At 45.0% G+C, this 19,416-nt stretch overlaps 15 non-coding genes across 15 annotated transcripts; all 15 read right to left on the bottom strand.

The window, feature by feature from the left end:
* Positions 1–258: 258 nt before the first annotated feature.
* LOC141206311 (U2 spliceosomal RNA) lies at positions 259–449 on the bottom strand. Its single transcript, XR_012276947.1, has one exon. It is a non-coding gene; the product is annotated as a U2 spliceosomal RNA (small nuclear RNA).
* A 1,115-nt stretch (positions 450–1,564) lies between these two features.
* On the bottom strand, positions 1,565–1,755 carry LOC141206300 (U2 spliceosomal RNA). The gene has a single exon (XR_012276938.1). It is a non-coding gene; the product is annotated as a U2 spliceosomal RNA (small nuclear RNA).
* Positions 1,756–2,870: 1,115 nt separating this feature from the next.
* Positions 2,871–3,061, bottom strand: LOC141206287 (U2 spliceosomal RNA). Its single transcript, XR_012276930.1, has one exon. It is a non-coding gene; the product is annotated as a U2 spliceosomal RNA (small nuclear RNA).
* A 1,115-nt stretch (positions 3,062–4,176) lies between these two features.
* LOC141206275 (U2 spliceosomal RNA) lies at positions 4,177–4,367 on the bottom strand. The gene has a single exon (XR_012276926.1). It is a non-coding gene; the product is annotated as a U2 spliceosomal RNA (small nuclear RNA).
* Positions 4,368–5,482: 1,115 nt separating this feature from the next.
* On the bottom strand, positions 5,483–5,673 carry LOC141206264 (U2 spliceosomal RNA). Its single transcript, XR_012276920.1, has one exon. It is a non-coding gene; the product is annotated as a U2 spliceosomal RNA (small nuclear RNA).
* A 1,118-nt stretch (positions 5,674–6,791) lies between these two features.
* On the bottom strand, positions 6,792–6,982 carry LOC141206253 (U2 spliceosomal RNA). Its single transcript, XR_012276909.1, has one exon. It is a non-coding gene; the product is annotated as a U2 spliceosomal RNA (small nuclear RNA).
* Positions 6,983–8,097: 1,115 nt separating this feature from the next.
* Positions 8,098–8,288, bottom strand: LOC141206241 (U2 spliceosomal RNA). Its single transcript, XR_012276902.1, has one exon. It is a non-coding gene; the product is annotated as a U2 spliceosomal RNA (small nuclear RNA).
* Positions 8,289–9,403: 1,115 nt separating this feature from the next.
* LOC141206230 (U2 spliceosomal RNA) lies at positions 9,404–9,594 on the bottom strand. Its single transcript, XR_012276894.1, has one exon. It is a non-coding gene; the product is annotated as a U2 spliceosomal RNA (small nuclear RNA).
* A 1,115-nt stretch (positions 9,595–10,709) lies between these two features.
* Positions 10,710–10,900, bottom strand: LOC141206101 (U2 spliceosomal RNA). Its single transcript, XR_012276767.1, has one exon. It is a non-coding gene; the product is annotated as a U2 spliceosomal RNA (small nuclear RNA).
* Positions 10,901–12,015: 1,115 nt separating this feature from the next.
* Positions 12,016–12,206, bottom strand: LOC141206218 (U2 spliceosomal RNA). Its single transcript, XR_012276882.1, has one exon. It is a non-coding gene; the product is annotated as a U2 spliceosomal RNA (small nuclear RNA).
* A 1,115-nt stretch (positions 12,207–13,321) lies between these two features.
* On the bottom strand, positions 13,322–13,512 carry LOC141206206 (U2 spliceosomal RNA). Its single transcript, XR_012276871.1, has one exon. It is a non-coding gene; the product is annotated as a U2 spliceosomal RNA (small nuclear RNA).
* Positions 13,513–14,630: 1,118 nt separating this feature from the next.
* LOC141206193 (U2 spliceosomal RNA) lies at positions 14,631–14,821 on the bottom strand. Its single transcript, XR_012276859.1, has one exon. It is a non-coding gene; the product is annotated as a U2 spliceosomal RNA (small nuclear RNA).
* A 1,115-nt stretch (positions 14,822–15,936) lies between these two features.
* Positions 15,937–16,127, bottom strand: LOC141206182 (U2 spliceosomal RNA). The gene has a single exon (XR_012276848.1). It is a non-coding gene; the product is annotated as a U2 spliceosomal RNA (small nuclear RNA).
* Positions 16,128–17,239: 1,112 nt separating this feature from the next.
* On the bottom strand, positions 17,240–17,430 carry LOC141206171 (U2 spliceosomal RNA). Its single transcript, XR_012276837.1, has one exon. It is a non-coding gene; the product is annotated as a U2 spliceosomal RNA (small nuclear RNA).
* Positions 17,431–18,545: 1,115 nt separating this feature from the next.
* LOC141206160 (U2 spliceosomal RNA) lies at positions 18,546–18,736 on the bottom strand. The gene has a single exon (XR_012276826.1). It is a non-coding gene; the product is annotated as a U2 spliceosomal RNA (small nuclear RNA).
* Positions 18,737–19,416: the final 680 nt, after the last annotated feature.

The raw sequence follows: 19,416 nt of genomic DNA, 5'->3' as shown, positions 1-19,416 counted from the left end.
GTCTGTTTATCCAAAAGGAAGTAAAAAGGGAGAGCTAGAAAGATAGCATTGCATCACATTACATGGCAATGCAATGCACAGTTGCTGAAGTTGAACCAAAATGAGCTTGTAATCTGGCTTCTGCAACTTTGAACATGAAAAATCCAATGAGGAGAAGAAAAGCAAAGCCAAAGAGTTCATCCCAAAATCCGACAAACAAGCAAAATGAACAAAAAACATTGAATTCAATTCTTTCTGATTTTAGAAACTGCATTAAAGAAGGGGTGCACCGGTCCTGGAGATACTGCAATACCAGGTCAATGCGTGGAGTGGACAGAGCAAGCTCTTTTTCCATCTCCCTGTTCTAAAAATCCATTTAATATATGGTCCCCAGATAGGGGACGTATCAGATATTAAACTGATAAGAACAGATACTACACTTGATCTTAGCCAAAAGGCCGAGAAGCGATAACCAGAATTGGTTTCAAACTACGGAGCCACCCAAGGATCCTGAAAAGTCCATTTGTGGAGATGAGCTCCTGGACTCCCGTTAAGAAGACATGTTGTCAACCTCTAGATCCCTTACATGCCTGCACTTTTCGGCTTGCTGCTGCTGCAATCCACGCGTTTTAGATCTGCATAACTCCACCTCTTTAAACACAGCACCTTCACCCCCTGCTGTTCCCACCCGCCTCAACACCGTTGGAAGGGAGGAGAACCAATTAAGGCGGGGGGTGGGGTGGAACGAGCAGCTGTCTACCCTTAGCAGGAGGGCTCCTGATTACATACCTCTCCTGCTGCTGCTGCTGCTGGCTGTCCAGCAGCAGACTGAAGGTGGCTGCTGCTGTGCACAGGTATATAAAGGCTCAGAGCCTATTATGACACGCGCAGCCAGCGTTCCATTGCCACATTCCATCTACTGCAGGCAGGATACCTGGCTGGCTGAATGTCGCTGAGAAGCTCACAGAGACCGCCATAAACAACAGTTTAACAGAATGCCACAGACTAATCAACCAAACTTTTTGGGTTGGGTTCTCTTTTATAGTCTGCAGGCATTAAATGAAAGAAGTCAGTGTTCCAGCAGAAGGAGACAACGTTTCAGAAAAGGCATTGTAGCAAACCAAAAAAGAAATTTTAAGCGCAGCAGAGTAACCAGCGCACATACCTGTTAGCTCAGGTGAGTTTAAAAGGCTGCTGTTGATAACAAGGGCATTTGCTAAATAGATGGTGTGTGTGCAACAATATACTGAAAGGTCAATTATATTGTGCAGCTTATCTCACCACCTGTAGTTATTTAGGTGAAAGCTCCAAAATGCTTGCCTAATATGTCTGTTTATCCAAAAGGAAGTAAAAAGGGAGAGCTAGAAAGATAGCATTGCATCACATTACATGGCAATGCAATGCACAGTTGCTGAAGTTGAACCAAAATGAGCTTGTAATCTGGCTTCTGCAACTTTGAACATGAAAAATCCAATGAGGAGAAGAAAAGCAAAGCCAAAGAGTCCATCCCAAAATCCGACAAACAAGCAAAATGAACAAAAAACATTGAATTCAATTCTTTCTGATTTTAGAAACTGCATTAAAGAAGGGGTGCACCGGTCCTGGAGATACTGCAATACCAGGTCAATGCGTGGAGTGGACAGAGCAAGCTCTTTTTCCATCTCCCTGTTCTAAAAATCCATTTAATATATGGTCCCCAGATAGGGGACGTATCAGATATTAAACTGATAAGAACAGATACTACACTTGATCTTAGCCAAAAGGCCGAGAAGCGATAACCAGAATTGGTTTCAAACTACGGAGCCACCCAAGGATCCTGAAAAGTCCATTTGTGGAGATGAGCTCCTGGACTCCCGTTAAGAAGACATGTTGTCAACCTCTAGATCCCTTACATGCCTGCACTTTTCGGCTTGCTGCTGCTGCAATCCACGCGTTTTAGATCTGCATAACTCCACCTCTTTAAACACAGCACCTTCACCCCCTGCTGTTCCCACCCGCCTCAACACCGTTGGAAGGGAGGAGAACCAATTAAGGCGGGGGGTGGGGTGGAACGAGCAGCTGTCTACCCTTAGCAGGAGGGCTCCTGATTACATACCTCTCCTGCTGCTGCTGCTGCTGGCTGTCCAGCAGCAGACTGAAGGTGGCTGCTGCTGTGCACAGGTATATAAAGGCTCAGAGCCTATTATGACACGCGCAGCCAGCGTTCCATTGCCACATTCCATCTACTGCAGGCAGGATACCTGGCTGGCTGAATGTCGCTGAGAAGCTCACAGAGACCGCCATAAGCAACAGTTTAACAGAATGCCACAGACTAATCAACCAAACTTTTTGGGTTGGGTTCTCTTTTATAGTCTGCAGGCATTAAATGAAAGAAGTCAGTGTTCCAGCAGAAGGAGACAACGTTTCAGAAAAGGCATTGTAGCAAACCAAAAAAGAAATTTTAAGCGCAGCAGAGTAACCAGCGCACATACCTGTTAGCTCAGGTGAGTTTAAAAGGCTGCTGTTGATAACAAGGGCATTTGCTAAATAGATGGTGTGTGTGCAACAATATACTGAAAGGTCAATTATATTGTGCAGCTTATCTCACCACCTGTAGTTATTTAGGTGAAAGCTCCAAAATGCTTGCCTAATATGTCTGTTTATCCAAAAGGAAGTAAAAAGGGAGAGCTAGAAAGATAGCATTGCATCACATTACATGGCAATGCAATGCACAGTTGCTGAAGTTGAACCAAAATGAGCTTGTAATCTGGCTTCTGCAACTTTGAACATGAAAAATCCAATGAGGAGAAGAAAAGCAAAGCCAAAGAGTCCATCCCAAAATCCGACAAACAAGCAAAATGAACAAAAAACATTGAATTCAATTCTTTCTGATTTTAGAAACTGCATTAAAGAAGGGGTGCACCGGTCCTGGAGATACTGCAATACCAGGTCAATGCGTGGAGTGGACAGAGCAAGCTCTTTTTCCATCTCCCTGTTCTAAAAATCCATTTAATATATGGTCCCCAGATAGGGGACGTATCAGATATTAAACTGATAAGAACAGATACTACACTTGATCTTAGCCAAAAGGCCGAGAAGCGATAACCAGAATTGGTTTCAAACTACGGAGCCACCCAAGGATCCTGAAAAGTCCATTTGTGGAGATGAGCTCCTGGACTCCCGTTAAGAAGACATGTTGTCAACCTCTAGATCCCTTACATGCCTGCACTTTTCGGCTTGCTGCTGCTGCAATCCACGCGTTTTAGATCTGCATAACTCCACATCTTTAAACACAGCACCTTCACCCCCTGCTGTTCCCACCCGCCTCAACACCGTTGGAAGGGAGGAGAACCAATTAAGGCGGGGGGTGGGGTGGAACGAGCAGCTGTCTACCCTTAGCAGGAGGGCTCCTGATTACATACCTCTCCTGCTGCTGCTGCTGCTGGCTGTCCAGCAGCAGACTGAAGGTGGCTGCTGCTGTGCACAGGTATATAAAGGCTCAGAGCCTATTATGACACGCGCAGCCAGCGTTCCATTGCCACATTCCATCTACTGCAGGCAGGATACCTGGCTGGCTGAATGTCGCTGAGAAGCTCACAGAGACCGCCATAAGCAACAGTTTAACAGAATGCCACAGACTAATCAACCAAACTTTTTGGGTTGGGTTCTCTTTTATAGTCTGCAGGCATTAAATGAAAGAAGTCAGTGTTCCAGCAGAAGGAGACAACGTTTCAGAAAAGGCATTGTAGCAAACCAAAAAAGAAATTTTAAGCGCAGCAGAGTAACCAGCGCACATACCTGTTAGCTCAGGTGAGTTTAAAAGGCTGCTGTTGATAACAAGGGCATTTGCTAAATAGATGGTGTGTGTGCAACAATATACTGAAAGGTCAATTATATTGTGCAGCTTATCTCACCACCTGTAGTTATTTAGGTGAAAGCTCCAAAATGCTTGCCTAATATGTCTGTTTATCCAAAAGGAAGTAAAAAGGGAGAGCTAGAAAGATAGCATTGCATCACATGACATGGCAATGCAATGCACAGTTGCTGAAGTTGAACCAAAATGAGCTTGTAATCTGGCTTCTGCAACTTTGAACATGAAAAATCCAATGAGGAGAAGAAAAGCAAAGCCAAAGAGTCCATCCCAAAATCCGACAAACAAGCAAAATGAACAAAAAACATTGAATTCAATTCTTTCTGATTTTAGAAACTGCATTAAAGAAGGGGTGCACCGGTCCTGGAGATACTGCAATACCAGGTCAATGCGTGGAGTGGACAGAGCAAGCTCTTTTTCCATCTCCCTGTTCTAAAAATCCATTTAATATATGGTCCCCAGATAGGGGACGTATCAGATATTAAACTGATAAGAACAGATACTACACTTGATCTTAGCCAAAAGGCCGAGAAGCGATAACCAGAATTGGTTTCAAACTACGGAGCCACCCAAGGATCCTGAAAAGTCCATTTGTGGAGATGAGCTCCTGGACTCCCGTTAAGAAGACATGTTGTCAACCTCTAGATCCCTTACATGCCTGCACTTTTCGGCTTGCTGCTGCTGCAATCCACGCGTTTTAGATCTGCATAACTCCACCTCTTTAAACACAGCACCTTCACCCCCTGCTGTTCCCACCCGCCTCAACACCGTTGGAAGGGAGGAGAACCAATTAAGGCGGGGGGTGGGGTGGAACGAGCAGCTGTCTACCCTTAGCAGGAGGGCTCCTGATTACATACCTCTCCTGCTGCTGCTGCTGCTGGCTGTCCAGCAGCAGACTGAAGGTGGCTGCTGCTGTGCACAGGTATATAAAGGCTCAGAGCCTATTATGACACGCGCAGCCAGCGTTCCATTGCCACATTCCATCTACTGCAGGCAGGATACCTGGCTGGCTGAATGTCGCTGAGAAGCTCACAGAGACCGCCATAAGCAACAGTTTAACAGAATGCCACAGACTAATCAACCAAACTTTTTGGGTTGGGTTCTCTTTTATAGTCTGCAGGCATTAAATGAAAGAAGTCAGTGTTCCAGCAGAAGGAGACAACGTTTCAGAAAAGGCATTGTAGCAAACCAAAAAAGAAATTTTAAGCGCAGCAGAGTAACCAGCGCACATACCTGTTAGCTCAGGTGAGTTTAAAAGGCTGCTGTTGATAACAAGGGCATTTGCTAAATAGATGGTGTGTGTGCAACAATATACTGAAAGGTCAATTATATTGTGCAGCTTATCTCACCACCTGTAGTTATTTAGGTGAAAGCTCCAAAATGCTTGCCTAATATGTCTGTTTATCCAAAAGGAAGTAAAAAGGGAGAGCTAGAAAGATAGCATTGCATCACATTACATGGCAATGCAATGCACAGTTGCTGAAGTTGAACCAAAATGAGCTTGTAATCTGGCTTCTGCAACTTTGAACATGAAAAATCCAATGAGGAGAAGAAAAGCAAAGCCAAAGAGTCCATCCCAAAATCCGACAAACAAGCAAAATGAACAAAAAACATTGAATTCAATTCTTTCTGATTTTAGAAACTGCATTAAAGAAGGGGTGCACCGGTCCTGGAGATACTGCAATACCAGGTCAATGCGTGGAGTGGACAGAGCAAGCTCTTTTTCCATCTCCCTGTTCTAAAAATCCATTTAATATATGGTCCCCAGATAGGGGACGTATCAGATATTAAACTGATAAGAACAGATACTACACTTGATCTTAGCCAAAAGGCCGAGAAGCGATAACCAGAATTGGTTTCAAACTACGGAGCCACCCAAGGATCCTGAAAAGTCCATTTGTGGAGATGAGCTCCTGGACTCCCGTTAAGAAGACATGTTGTCAACCTCTAGATCCCTTACATGCCTGCACTTTTCGGCTTGCTGCTGCTGCAATCCACGCGTTTTAGATCTGCATAACTCCACCTCTTTAAACACAGCACCTTCACCCCCTGCTGTTCCCACCCGCCTCAACACCGTTGGAAGGGAGGAGAACCAATTAAGGCGGGGGGTGGGGTGGAACGAGCAGCTGTCTACCCTTAGCAGGAGGGCTCCTGATTACATACCTCTCCTGCTGCTGCTGCTGCTGCTGGCTGTCCAGCAGCAGACTGAAGGTGGCTGCTGCTCTGCACAGGTATATAAAGGCTCAGAGCCTATTATGACACGCGCAGCCAGCGTTCCATTGCCACATTCCATCTACTGCAGGCAGGATACCTGGCTGGCTGAATGTCGCTGAGAAGCTCACAGAGACCGCCATAAGCAACAGTTTAACAGAATGCCACAGACTAATCAACCAAACTTTTTGGGTTGGGTTCTCTTTTATAGTCTGCAGGCATTAAATGAAAGAAGTCAGTGTTCCAGCAGAAGGAGACAACGTTTCAGAAAAGGCATTGTAGCAAACCAAAAAAGAAATTTTAAGCGCAGCAGAGTAACCAGCGCACATACCTGTTAGCTCAGGTGAGTTTAAAAGGCTGCTGTTGATAACAAGGGCATTTGCTAAATAGATGGTGTGTGTGCAACAATATACTGAAAGGTCAATTATATTGTGCAGCTTATCTCACCACCTGTAGTTATTTAGGTGAAAGCTCCAAAATGCTTGCCTAATATGTCTGTTTATCCAAAAGGAAGTAAAAAGGGAGAGCTAGAAAGATAGCATTGCATCACATTACATGGCAATGCAATGCACAGTTGCTGAAGTTGAACCAAAATGAGCTTGTAATCTGGCTTCTGCAACTTTGAACATGAAAAATCCAATGAGGAGAAGAAAAGCAAAGCCAAAGAGTTCATCCCAAAATCCGACAAACAAGCAAAATGAACAAAAAACATTGAATTCAATTCTTTCTGATTTTAGAAACTGCATTAAAGAAGGGGTGCACCGGTCCTGGAGATACTGCAATACCAGGTCAATGCGTGGAGTGGACAGAGCAAGCTCTTTTTCCATCTCCCTGTTCTAAAAATCCATTTAATATATGGTCCCCAGATAGGGGACGTATCAGATATTAAACTGATAAGAACAGATACTACACTTGATCTTAGCCAAAAGGCCGAGAAGCGATAACCAGAATTGGTTTCAAACTACGGAGCCACCCAAGGATCCTGAAAAGTCCATTTGTGGAGATGAGCTCCTGGACTCCCGTTAAGAAGACATGTTGTCAACCTCTAGATCCCTTACATGCCTGCACTTTTCGGCTTGCTGCTGCTGCAATCCACGCGTTTTAGATCTGCATAACTCCACCTCTTTAAACACAGCACCTTCACCCCCTGCTGTTCCCACCCGCCTCAACACCGTTGGAAGGGAGGAGAACCAATTAAGGCGGGGGGTGGGGTGGAACGAGCAGCTGTCTACCCTTAGCAGGAGGGCTCCTGATTACATACCTCTCCTGCTGCTGCTGCTGCTGGCTGTCCAGCAGCAGACTGAAGGTGGCTGCTGCTGTGCACAGGTATATAAAGGCTCAGAGCCTATTATGACACGCGCAGCCAGCGTTCCATTGCCACATTCCATCTACTGCAGGCAGGATACCTGGCTGGCTGAATGTCGCTGAGAAGCTCACAGAGACCGCCATAAACAACAGTTTAACAGAATGCCACAGACTAATCAACCAAACTTTTTGGGTTGGGTTCTCTTTTATAGTCTGCAGGCATTAAATGAAAGAAGTCAGTGTTCCAGCAGAAGGAGACAACGTTTCAGAAAAGGCATTGTAGCAAACCAAAAAAGAAATTTTAAGCGCAGCAGAGTAACCAGCGCACATACCTGTTAGCTCAGGTGAGTTTAAAAGGCTGCTGTTGATAACAAGGGCATTTGCTAAATAGATGGTGTGTGTGCAACAATATACTGAAAGGTCAATTATATTGTGCAGCTTATCTCACCACCTGTAGTTATTTAGGTGAAAGCTCCAAAATGCTTGCCTAATATGTCTGTTTATCCAAAAGGAAGTAAAAAGGGAGAGCTAGAAAGATAGCATTGCATCACATTACATGGCAATGCAATGCACAGTTGCTGAAGTTGAACCAAAATGAGCTTGTAATCTGGCTTCTGCAACTTTGAACATGAAAAATCCAATGAGGAGAAGAAAAGCAAAGCCAAAGAGTCCATCCCAAAATCCGACAAACAAGCAAAATGAACAAAAAACATTGAATTCAATTCTTTCTGATTTTAGAAACTGCATTAAAGAAGGGGTGCACCGGTCCTGGAGATACTGCAATACCAGGTCAATGCGTGGAGTGGACAGAGCAAGCTCTTTTTCCATCTCCCTGTTCTAAAAATCCATTTAATATATGGTCCCCAGATAGGGGACGTATCAGATATTAAACTGATAAGAACAGATACTACACTTGATCTTAGCCAAAAGGCCGAGAAGCGATAACCAGAATTGGTTTCAAACTACGGAGCCACCCAAGGATCCTGAAAAGTCCATTTGTGGAGATGAGCTCCTGGACTCCCGTTAAGAAGACATGTTGTCAACCTCTAGATCCCTTACATGCCTGCACTTTTCGGCTTGCTGCTGCTGCAATCCACGCGTTTTAGATCTGCATAACTCCACCTCTTTAAACACAGCACCTTCACCCCCTGCTGTTCCCACCCGCCTCAACACCGTTGGAAGGGAGGAGAACCAATTAAGGCGGGGGGTGGGGTGGAACGAGCAGCTGTCTACCCTTAGCAGGAGGGCTCCTGATTACATACCTCTCCTGCTGCTGCTGCTGCTGGCTGTCCAGCAGCAGACTGAAGGTGGCTGCTGCTGTGCACAGGTATATAAAGGCTCAGAGCCTATTATGACACGCGCAGCCAGCGTTCCATTGCCACATTCCATCTACTGCAGGCAGGATACCTGGCTGGCTGAATGTCGCTGAGAAGCTCACAGAGACCGCCATAAGCAACAGTTTAACAGAATGCCACAGACTAATCAACCAAACTTTTTGGGTTGGGTTCTCTTTTATAGTCTGCAGGCATTAAATGAAAGAAGTCAGTGTTCCAGCAGAAGGAGACAACGTTTCAGAAAAGGCATTGTAGCAAACCAAAAAAGAAATTTTAAGCGCAGCAGAGTAACCAGCGCACATACCTGTTAGCTCAGGTGAGTTTAAAAGGCTGCTGTTGATAACAAGGGCATTTGCTAAATAGATGGTGTGTGTGCAACAATATACTGAAAGGTCAATTATATTGTGCAGCTTATCTCACCACCTGTAGTTATTTAGGTGAAAGCTCCAAAATGCTTGCCTAATATGTCTGTTTATCCAAAAGGAAGTAAAAAGGGAGAGCTAGAAAGATAGCATTGCATCACATTACATGGCAATGCAATGCACAGTTGCTGAAGTTGAACCAAAATGAGCTTGTAATCTGGCTTCTGCAACTTTGAACATGAAAAATCCAATGAGGAGAAGAAAAGCAAAGCCAAAGAGTCCATCCCAAAATCCGACAAACAAGCAAAATGAACAAAAAACATTGAATTCAATTCTTTCTGATTTTAGAAACTGCATTAAAGAAGGGGTGCACCGGTCCTGGAGATACTGCAATACCAGGTCAATGCGTGGAGTGGACAGAGCAAGCTCTTTTTCCATCTCCCTGTTCTAAAAATCCATTTAATATATGGTCCCCAGATAGGGGACGTATCAGATATTAAACTGATAAGAACAGATACTACACTTGATCTTAGCCAAAAGGCCGAGAAGCGATAACCAGAATTGGTTTCAAACTACGGAGCCACCCAAGGATCCTGAAAAGTCCATTTGTGGAGATGAGCTCCTGGACTCCCGTTAAGAAGACATGTTGTCAACCTCTAGATCCCTTACATGCCTGCACTTTTCGGCTTGCTGCTGCTGCAATCCACGCGTTTTAGATCTGCATAACTCCACATCTTTAAACACAGCACCTTCACCCCCTGCTGTTCCCACCCGCCTCAACACCGTTGGAAGGGAGGAGAACCAATTAAGGCGGGGGGTGGGGTGGAACGAGCAGCTGTCTACCCTTAGCAGGAGGGCTCCTGATTACATACCTCTCCTGCTGCTGCTGCTGCTGGCTGTCCAGCAGCAGACTGAAGGTGGCTGCTGCTGTGCACAGGTATATAAAGGCTCAGAGCCTATTATGACACGCGCAGCCAGCGTTCCATTGCCACATTCCATCTACTGCAGGCAGGATACCTGGCTGGCTGAATGTCGCTGAGAAGCTCACAGAGACCGCCATAAGCAACAGTTTAACAGAATGCCACAGACTAATCAACCAAACTTTTTGGGTTGGGTTCTCTTTTATAGTCTGCAGGCATTAAATGAAAGAAGTCAGTGTTCCAGCAGAAGGAGACAACGTTTCAGAAAAGGCATTGTAGCAAACCAAAAAAGAAATTTTAAGCGCAGCAGAGTAACCAGCGCACATACCTGTTAGCTCAGGTGAGTTTAAAAGGCTGCTGTTGATAACAAGGGCATTTGCTAAATAGATGGTGTGTGTGCAACAATATACTGAAAGGTCAATTATATTGTGCAGCTTATCTCACCACCTGTAGTTATTTAGGTGAAAGCTCCAAAATGCTTGCCTAATATGTCTGTTTATCCAAAAGGAAGTAAAAAGGGAGAGCTAGAAAGATAGCATTGCATCACATTACATGGCAATGCAATGCACAGTTGCTGAAGTTGAACCAAAATGAGCTTGTAATCTGGCTTCTGCAACTTTGAACATGAAAAATCCAATGAGGAGAAGAAAAGCAAAGCCAAAGAGTCCATCCCAAAATCCGACAAACAAGCAAAATGAACAAAAAACATTGAATTCAATTCTTTCTGATTTTAGAAACTGCATTAAAGAAGGGGTGCACCGGTCCTGGAGATACTGCAATACCAGGTCAATGCGTGGAGTGGACAGAGCAAACTCTTTTTCCATCTCCCTGTTCTAAAAATCCATTTAATATATGGTCCCCAGATAGGGGACGTATCAGATATTAAACTGATAAGAACAGATACTACACTTGATCTTAGCCAAAAGGCCGAGAAGCGATAACCAGAATTGGTTTCAAACTACGGAGCCACCCAAGGATCCTGAAAAGTCCATTTGTGGAGATGAGCTCCTGGACTCCCGTTAAGAAGACATGTTGTCAACCTCTAGATCCCTTACATGCCTGCACTTTTCGGCTTGCTGCTGCTGCAATCCACGCGTTTTAGATCTGCATAACTCCACCTCTTTAAACACAGCACCTTCACCCCCTGCTGTTCCCACCCGCCTCAACACCGTTGGAAGGGAGGAGAACCAATTAAGGCGGGGGGTGGGTTGGAACGAGCAGCTGTCTACCCTTAGCAGGAGGGCTCCTGATTACATACCTCTCCTGCTGCTGCTGCTGCTGGCTGTCCAGCAGCAGACTGAAGGTGGCTGCTGCTGTGCACAGGTATATAAAGGCTCAGAGCCTATTATGACACGCGCAGCCAGCGTTCCATTGCCACATTCCATCTACTGCAGGCAGGATACCTGGCTGGCTGAATGTCGCTGAGAAGCTCACAGAGACCGCCATAAGCAACAGTTTAACAGAATGCCACAGACTAATCAACCAAACTTTTTGGGTTGGGTTCTCTTTTATAGTCTGCAGGCATTAAATGAAAGAAGTCAGTGTTCCAGCAGAAGGAGACAACGTTTCAGAAAAGGCATTGTAGCAAACCAAAAAAGAAATTTTAAGCGCAGCAGAGTAACCAGCGCACATACCTGTTAGCTCAGGTGAGTTTAAAAGGCTGCTGTTGATAACAAGGGCATTTGCTAAATAGATGGTGTGTGTGCAACAATATACTGAAAGGTCAATTATATTGTGCAGCTTATCTCACCACCTGTAGTTATTTAGGTGAAAGCTCCAAAATGCTTGCCTAATATGTCTGTTTATCCAAAAGGAAGTAAAAAGGGAGAGCTAGAAAGATAGCATTGCATCACATGACATGGCAATGCAATGCACAGTTGCTGAAGTTGAACCAAAATGAGCTTGTAATCTGGCTTCTGCAACTTTGAACATGAAAAATCCAATGAGGAGAAGAAAAGCAAAGCCAAAGAGTCCATCCCAAAATCCGACAAACAAGCAAAATGAACAAAAAACATTGAATTCAATTCTTTCTGATTTTAGAAACTGCATTAAAGAAGGGGTGCACCGGTCCTGGAGATACTGCAATACCAGGTCAATGCGTGGAGTGGACAGAGCAAGCTCTTTTTCCATCTCCCTGTTCTAAAAATCCATTTAATATATGGTCCCCAGATAGGGGACGTATCAGATATTAAACTGATAAGAACAGATACTACACTTGATCTTAGCCAAAAGGCCGAGAAGCGATAACCAGAATTGGTTTCAAACTACGGAGCCACCCAAGGATCCTGAAAAGTCCATTTGTGGAGATGAGCTCCTGGACTCCCGTTAAGAAGACATGTTGTCAACCTCTAGATCCCTTACATGCCTGCACTTTTCGGCTTGCTGCTGCTGCAATCCACGCGTTTTAGATCTGCATAACTCCACCTCTTTAAACACAGCACCTTCACCCCCTGCTGTTCCCACCCGCCTCAACACCGTTGGAAGGGAGGAGAACCAATTAAGGCGGGGGGTGGGGTGGAACGAGCAGCTGTCTACCCTTAGCAGGAGGGCTCCTGATTACATACCTCTCCTGCTGCTGCTGCTGCTGGCTGTCCAGCAGCAGACTGAAGGTGGCTGCTGCTGTGCACAGGTATATAAAGGCTCAGAGCCTATTATGACACGCGCAGCCAGCGTTCCATTGCCACATTCCATCTACTGCAGGCAGGATACCTGGCTGGCTGAATGTCGCTGAGAAGCTCACAGAGACCGCCATAAGCAACAGTTTAACAGAATGCCACAGACTAATCAACCAAACTTTTTGGGTTGGGTTCTCTTTTATAGTCTGCAGGCATTAAATGAAAGAAGTCAGTGTTCCAGCAGAAGGAGACAACGTTTCAGAAAAGGCATTGTAGCAAACCAAAAAAGAAATTTTAAGCGCAGCAGAGTAACCAGCGCACATACCTGTTAGCTCAGGTGAGTTTAAAAGGCTGCTGTTGATAACAAGGGCATTTGCTAAATAGATGGTGTGTGTGCAACAATATACTGAAAGGTCAATTATATTGTGCAGCTTATCTCACCACCTGTAGTTATTTAGGTGAAAGCTCCAAAATGCTTGCCTAATATGTCTGTTTATCCAAAAGGAAGTAAAAAGGGAGAGCTAGAAAGATAGCATTGCATCACATTACATGGCAATGCAATGCACAGTTGCTGAAGTTGAACCAAAATGAGCTTGTAATCTGGCTTCTGCAACTTTGAACATGAAAAATCCAATGAGGAGAAGAAAAGCAAAGCCAAAGAGTCCATCCCAAAATCCGACAAACAAGCAAAATGAACAAAAAACATTGAATTCAATTCTTTCTGATTTTAGAAACTGCATTAAAGAAGGGGTGCACCGGTCCTGGAGATACTGCAATACCAGGTCAATGCGTGGAGTGGACAGAGCAAGCTCTTTTTCCATCTCCCTGTTCTAAAAATCCATTTAATATATGGTCCCCAGATAGGGGACGTATCAGATATTAAACTGATAAGAACAGATACTACACTTGATCTTAGCCAAAAGGCCGAGAAGCGATAACCAGAATTGGTTTCAAACTACGGAGCCACCCAAGGATCCTGAAAAGTCCATTTGTGGAGATGAGCTCCTGGACTCCCGTTAAGAAGACATGTTGTCAACCTCTAGATCCCTTACATGCCTGCACTTTTCGGCTTGCTGCTGCTGCAATCCACGCGTTTTAGATCTGCATAACTCCACCTCTTTAAACACAGCACCTTCACCCCCTGCTGTTCCCACCCGCCTCAACACCGTTGGAAGGGAGGAGAACCAATTAAGGCGGGGGGTGGGGTGGAACGAGCAGCTGTCTACCCTTAGCAGGAGGGCTCCTGATTACATACCTCTCCTGCTGCTGCTGCTGCTGCTGGCTGTCCAGCAGCAGACTGAAGGTGGCTGCTGCTCTGCACAGGTATATAAAGGCTCAGAGCCTATTATGACACGCGCAGCCAGCGTTCCATTGCCACATTCCATCTACTGCAGGCAGGATACCTGGCTGGCTGAATGTCGCTGAGAAGCTCACAGAGACCGCCATAAGCAACAGTTTAACAGAATGCCACAGACTAATCAACCAAACTTTTTGGGTTGGGTTCTCTTTTATAGTCTGCAGGCATTAAATGAAAGAAGTCAGTGTTCCAGCAGAAGGAGACAACGTTTCAGAAAAGGCATTGTAGCAAACCAAAAAAGAAATTTTAAGCGCAGCAGAGTAACCAGCGCACATACCTGTTAGCTCAGGTGAGTTTAAAAGGCTGCTGTTGATAACAAGGGCATTTGCTAAATAGATGGTGTGTGTGCAACAATATACTGAAAGGTCAATTATATTGTGCAGCTTATCTCACCACCTGTAGTTATTTAGGTGAAAGCTCCAAAATGCTTGCCTAATATGTCTGTTTATCCAAAAGGAAGTAAAAAGGGAGAGCTAGAAAGATAGCATTGCATCACATTACATGGCAATGCAATGCACAGTTGCTGAAGTTGAACCAAAATGAGCTTGTAATCTGGCTTCTGCAACTTTGAACATGAAAAATCCAATGAGGAGAAGAAAAGCAAAGCCAAAGAGTCCATCCCAAAATCCGACAAACAAGCAAAATGAACAAAAAACATTGAATTCAATTCTTTCTGATTTTAGAAACTGCATTAAAGAAGGGGTGCACCGGTCCTGGAGATACTGCAATACCAGGTCAATGCGTGGAGTGGACAGAGCAAGCTCTTTTTCCATCTCCCTGTTCTAAAAATCCATTTAATATATGGTCCCCAGATAGGGGACGTATCAGATATTAAACTGATAAGAACAGATACTACACTTGATCTTAGCCAAAAGGCCGAGAAGCGATAACCAGAATTGGTTTCAAACTATGGAGCCACCCAAGGATCCTGAAAAGTCCATTTGTGGAGATGAGCTCCTGGACTCCCGTTAAGAAGACATGTTGTCAACCTCTAGATCCCTTACATGCCTGCACTTTTCGGCTTGCTGCTGCTGCAATCCACGCGTTTTAGATCTGCATAACTCCACCTCTTTAAACACAGCACCTTCACCCCCTGCTGTTCCCACCCGCCTCAACACCATTGGAAGGGAGGAGAACCAATTAAGGCGGGGGGTGGGGTGGAACGAGCAGCTGTCTACCCTTAGCAGGAGGGCTCCTGATTACATACCTCTCCTGCTGCTGCTGCTGCTGGCTGTCCAGCAGCAGACTGAAGGTGGCTGCTGCTGTGCACAGGTATATAAAGGCTCAGAGCCTATTATGACACGCGCAGCCAGCGTTCCATTGCCACATTCCATCTACTGCAGGCAGGATACCTGGCTGGCTGAATGTCGCTGAGAAGCTCACAGAGACCGCCATAAGCAACAGTTTAACAGAATGCCACAGACTAATCAACCAAACTTTTTGGGTTGGGTTCTCTTTTATAGTCTGCAGGCATTAAATGAAAGAAGTCAGTGTTCCAGCAGAAGGAGACAACGTTTCAGAAAAGGCATTGTAGCAAACCAAAAAAGAAATTTTAAGCGCAGCAGAGTAACCAGCGCACATACCTGTTAGCTCAGGTGAGTTTAAAAGGCTGCTGTTGATAACAAGGGCATTTGCTAAATAGATGGTGTGTGTGCAACAATATACTGAAAGGTCAATTATATTGTGCAGCTTATCTCACCACCTGTAGTTATTTAGGTGAAAGCTCCAAAATGCTTGCCTAATATGTCTGTTTATCCAAAAGGAAGTAAAAAGGGAGAGCTAGAAAGATAGCATTGCATCACATTACATGGCAATGCAATGCACAGTTGCTGAAGTTGAACCAAAATGAGCTTGTAATCTGGCTTCTGCAACTTTGAACATGAAAAATCCAATGAGGAGAAGAAAAGCAAAGCCAAAGAGTCCATCCCAAAATCCGACAAACAAGCAAAATGAACAAAAAACATTGAATTCAATTCTTTCTGATTTTAGAAACTGCATTAAAGAAGGGGTGCACCGGTCCTGGAGATACTGCAATACCAGGTCAATGCGTGGAGTGGACAGAGCAAGCTCTTTTTCCATCTCCCTGTTCTAAAAATCCATTTAATATATGGTCCCCAGATAGGGGACGTATCAGATATTAAACTGATAAGAACAGATACTACACTTGATCTTAGCCAAAAGGCCGAGAAGCGATAACCAGAATTGGTTTCAAACTACGGAGCCACCCAAGGATCCTGAAAAGTCCATTTGTGGAGATGAGCTCCTGGACTCCCGTTAAGAAGACATGTTGTCAACCTCTAGATCCCTTACATGCCTGCACTTTTCGGCTTGCTGCTGCTGCAATCCACGCGTTTTAGATCTGCATAACTCCACCTCTTTAAACACAGCACCTTCACCCCCTGCTGTTCCCACCCGCCTCAACACCGTTGGAAGGGAGGAGAACCAATTAAGGCGGGGGGTGGGGTGGAACGAGCAGCTGTCTACCCTTAGCAGGAGGGCTCCTGATTACATACCTCTCCTGCTGCTGCTGCTGGCTGTCCAGCAGCAGACTGAAGGTGGCTGCTGCTGTGCACAGGTATATAAAGGCTCAGAGCCTATTATGACACGCGCAGCCAGCGTTCCATTGCCACATTCCATCTACTGCAGGCAGGATACCTGGCTGGCTGAATGTCGCTGAGAAGCTCACAGAGACCGCCATAAGCAACAGTTTAACAGAATGCCACAGACTAATCAACCAAACTTTTTGGGTTGGGTTCTCTTTTATAGTCTGCAGGCATTAAATGAAAGAAGTCAGTGTTCCAGCAGAAGGAGACAACGTTTCAGAAAAGGCATTGTAGCAAACCAAAAAAGAAATTTTAAGCGCAGCAGAGTAACCAGCGCACATACCTGTTAGCTCAGGTGAGTTTAAAAGGCTGCTGTTGATAACAAGGGCATTTGCTAAATAGATGGTGTGTGTGCAACAATATACTGAAAGGTCAATTATATTGTGCAGCTTATCTCACCACCTGTAGTTATTTAGGTGAAAGCTCCAAAATGCTTGCCTAATATGTCTGTTTATCCAAAAGGAAGTAAAAAGGGAGAGCTAGAAAGATAGCATTGCATCACATTACATGGCAATGCAATGCACAGTTGCTGAAGTTGAACCAAAATGAGCTTGTAATCTGGCTTCTGCAACTTTGAACATGAAAAATCCAATGAGGAGAAGAAAAGCAAAGCCAAAGAGTCCATCCCAAAATCCGACAAACAAGCAAAATGAACAAAAAACATTGAATTCAATTCTTTCTGATTTTAGAAACTGCATTAAAGAAGGGGTGCACCGGTCCTGGAGATACTGCAATACCAGGTCAATGCGTGGAGTGGACAGAGCAAGCTCTTTTTCCATCTCCCTGTTCTAAAAATCCATTTAATATATGGTCCCCAGATAGGGGACGTATCAGATATTAAACTGATAAGAACAGATACTACACTTGATCTTAGCCAAAAGGCCGAGAAGCGATAACCAGAATTGGTTTCAAACTACGGAGCCACCCAAGGATCCTGAAAAGTCCATTTGTGGAGATGAGCTCCTGGACTCCCGTTAAGAAGACATGTTGTCAACCTCTAGATCCCTTACATGCCTGCACTTTTCGGCTTGCTGCTGCTGCAATCCACGCGTTTTAGATCTGCATAACTCCACCTCTTTAAACACAGCACCTTCACCCCCTGCTGTTCCCACCCGCCTCAACACCGTTGGAAGGGAGGAGAACCAATTAAGGCGGGGGGTGGGGTGGAACGAGCAGCTGTCTACCCTTAGCAGGAGGGCTCCTGATTACATACCTCTCCTGCTGCTGCTGCTGCTGGCTGTCCAGCAGCAGACTGAAGGTGGCTGCTGCTGTGCACAGGTATATAAAGGCTCAGAGCCTATTATGACACGCGCAGCCAGCGTTCCATTGCCACATTCCATCTACTGCAGGCAGGATACCTGGCTGGCTGAATGTCGCTGAGAAGCTCACAGAGACCGCCATAAGCAACAGTTTAACAGAATGCCACAGACTAATCAACCAAACTTTTTGGGTTGGGTTCTCTTTTATAGTCTGCAGGCATTAAATGAAAGAAGTCAGTGTTCCAGCAGAAGGAGACAACGTTTCAGAAAAGGCATTGTAGCAAACCAAAAAAGAAATTTTAAGCGCAGCAGAGTAACCAGCGCACATACCTGTTAGCTCAGGTGAGTTTAAAAGGCTGCTGTTGATAACAAGGGCATTTGCTAAATAGATGGTGTGTGTGCAACAATATACTGAAAGGTCAATTATATTGTGCAGCTTATCTCACCACCTGTAGTTATTTAGGTGAAAGCTCCAAAATGCTTGCCTAATATGTCTGTTTATCCAAAAGGAAGTAAAAAGGGAGAGCTAGAAAGATAGCATTGCATCACATTACATGGCAATGCAATGCACAGTTGCTGAAGTTGAACCAAAATGAGCTTGTAATCTGGCTTCTGCAACTTTGAACATGAAAAATCCAATGAGGAGAAGAAAAGCAAAGCCAAAGAGTCCATCCCAAAATCCGACAAACAAGCAAAATGAACAAAAAACATTGAATTCAATTCTTTCTGATTTTAGAAACTGCATTAAAGAAGGGGTGCACCGGTCCTGGAGATACTGCAATACCAGGTCAATGCGTGGAGTGGACAGAGCAAGCTCTTTTTCCATCTCCCTGTTCTAAAAATCCATTTAATATATGGTCCCCAGATAGGGGACGTATCAGATATTAAACTGATAAGAACAGATACTACACTTGATCTTAGCCAAAAGGCCGAGAAGCGATAACCAGAATTGGTTTCAAACTACGGAGCCACCCAAGGATCCTGAAAAGTCCATTTGTGGAGATGAGCTCCTGGACTCCCGTTAAGAAGACATGTTGTCAACCTCTAGATCCCTTACATGCCTGCACTTTTCGGCTTGCTGCTGCTGCAATCCACGCGTTTTAGATCTGCATAACTCCACCTCTTTAAACACAGCACCTTCACCCCCTGCTGTTCCCACCCGCCTCAACACCGTTGGAAGGGAGGAGAACCAATTAAGGCGGGGGGTGGGGTGGAACGAGCAGCTGTCTACCCTTAGCAGGAGGGCTCCTGATTACATACCTCTCCTGCTGCTGCTGCTGGCTGTCCAGCAGCAGACTGAAGGTGGCTGCTGCTGTGCACAGGTATATAAAGGCTCAGAGCCTATTATGACACGCGCAGCCAGCGTTCCATTGCCACATTCCATCTACTGCAGGCAGGATACCTGGCTGGCTGAATGTCGCTGAGAAGCTCACAGAGACCGCCATAAGCAACAGTTTAACAGAATGCCACAGACTAATCAACCAAACTTTTTGGGTTGGGTTCTCTTTTATAGTCTGCAGGCATTAAATGAAAGAAGTCAGTGTTCCAGCAGAAGGAGACAACGTTTCAGAAAAGGCATTGTAGCAAACCAAAAAAGAAATTTTAAGCGCAGCAGAGTAAC

Source organism: Phyllobates terribilis, unplaced genomic scaffold (genome assembly GCF_046119375.1).
Source record: "Phyllobates terribilis strain yellow unplaced genomic scaffold, ASM4611937v1 Scaffold_142__1_contigs__length_4687701, whole genome shotgun sequence".
Taxonomy (NCBI): Eukaryota; Metazoa; Chordata; class Amphibia; order Anura; family Dendrobatidae; genus Phyllobates; species Phyllobates terribilis.
Note: the sequence above shows the minus strand (reverse complement) of the source record. Positions and strands in the feature narration are given on the sequence as shown.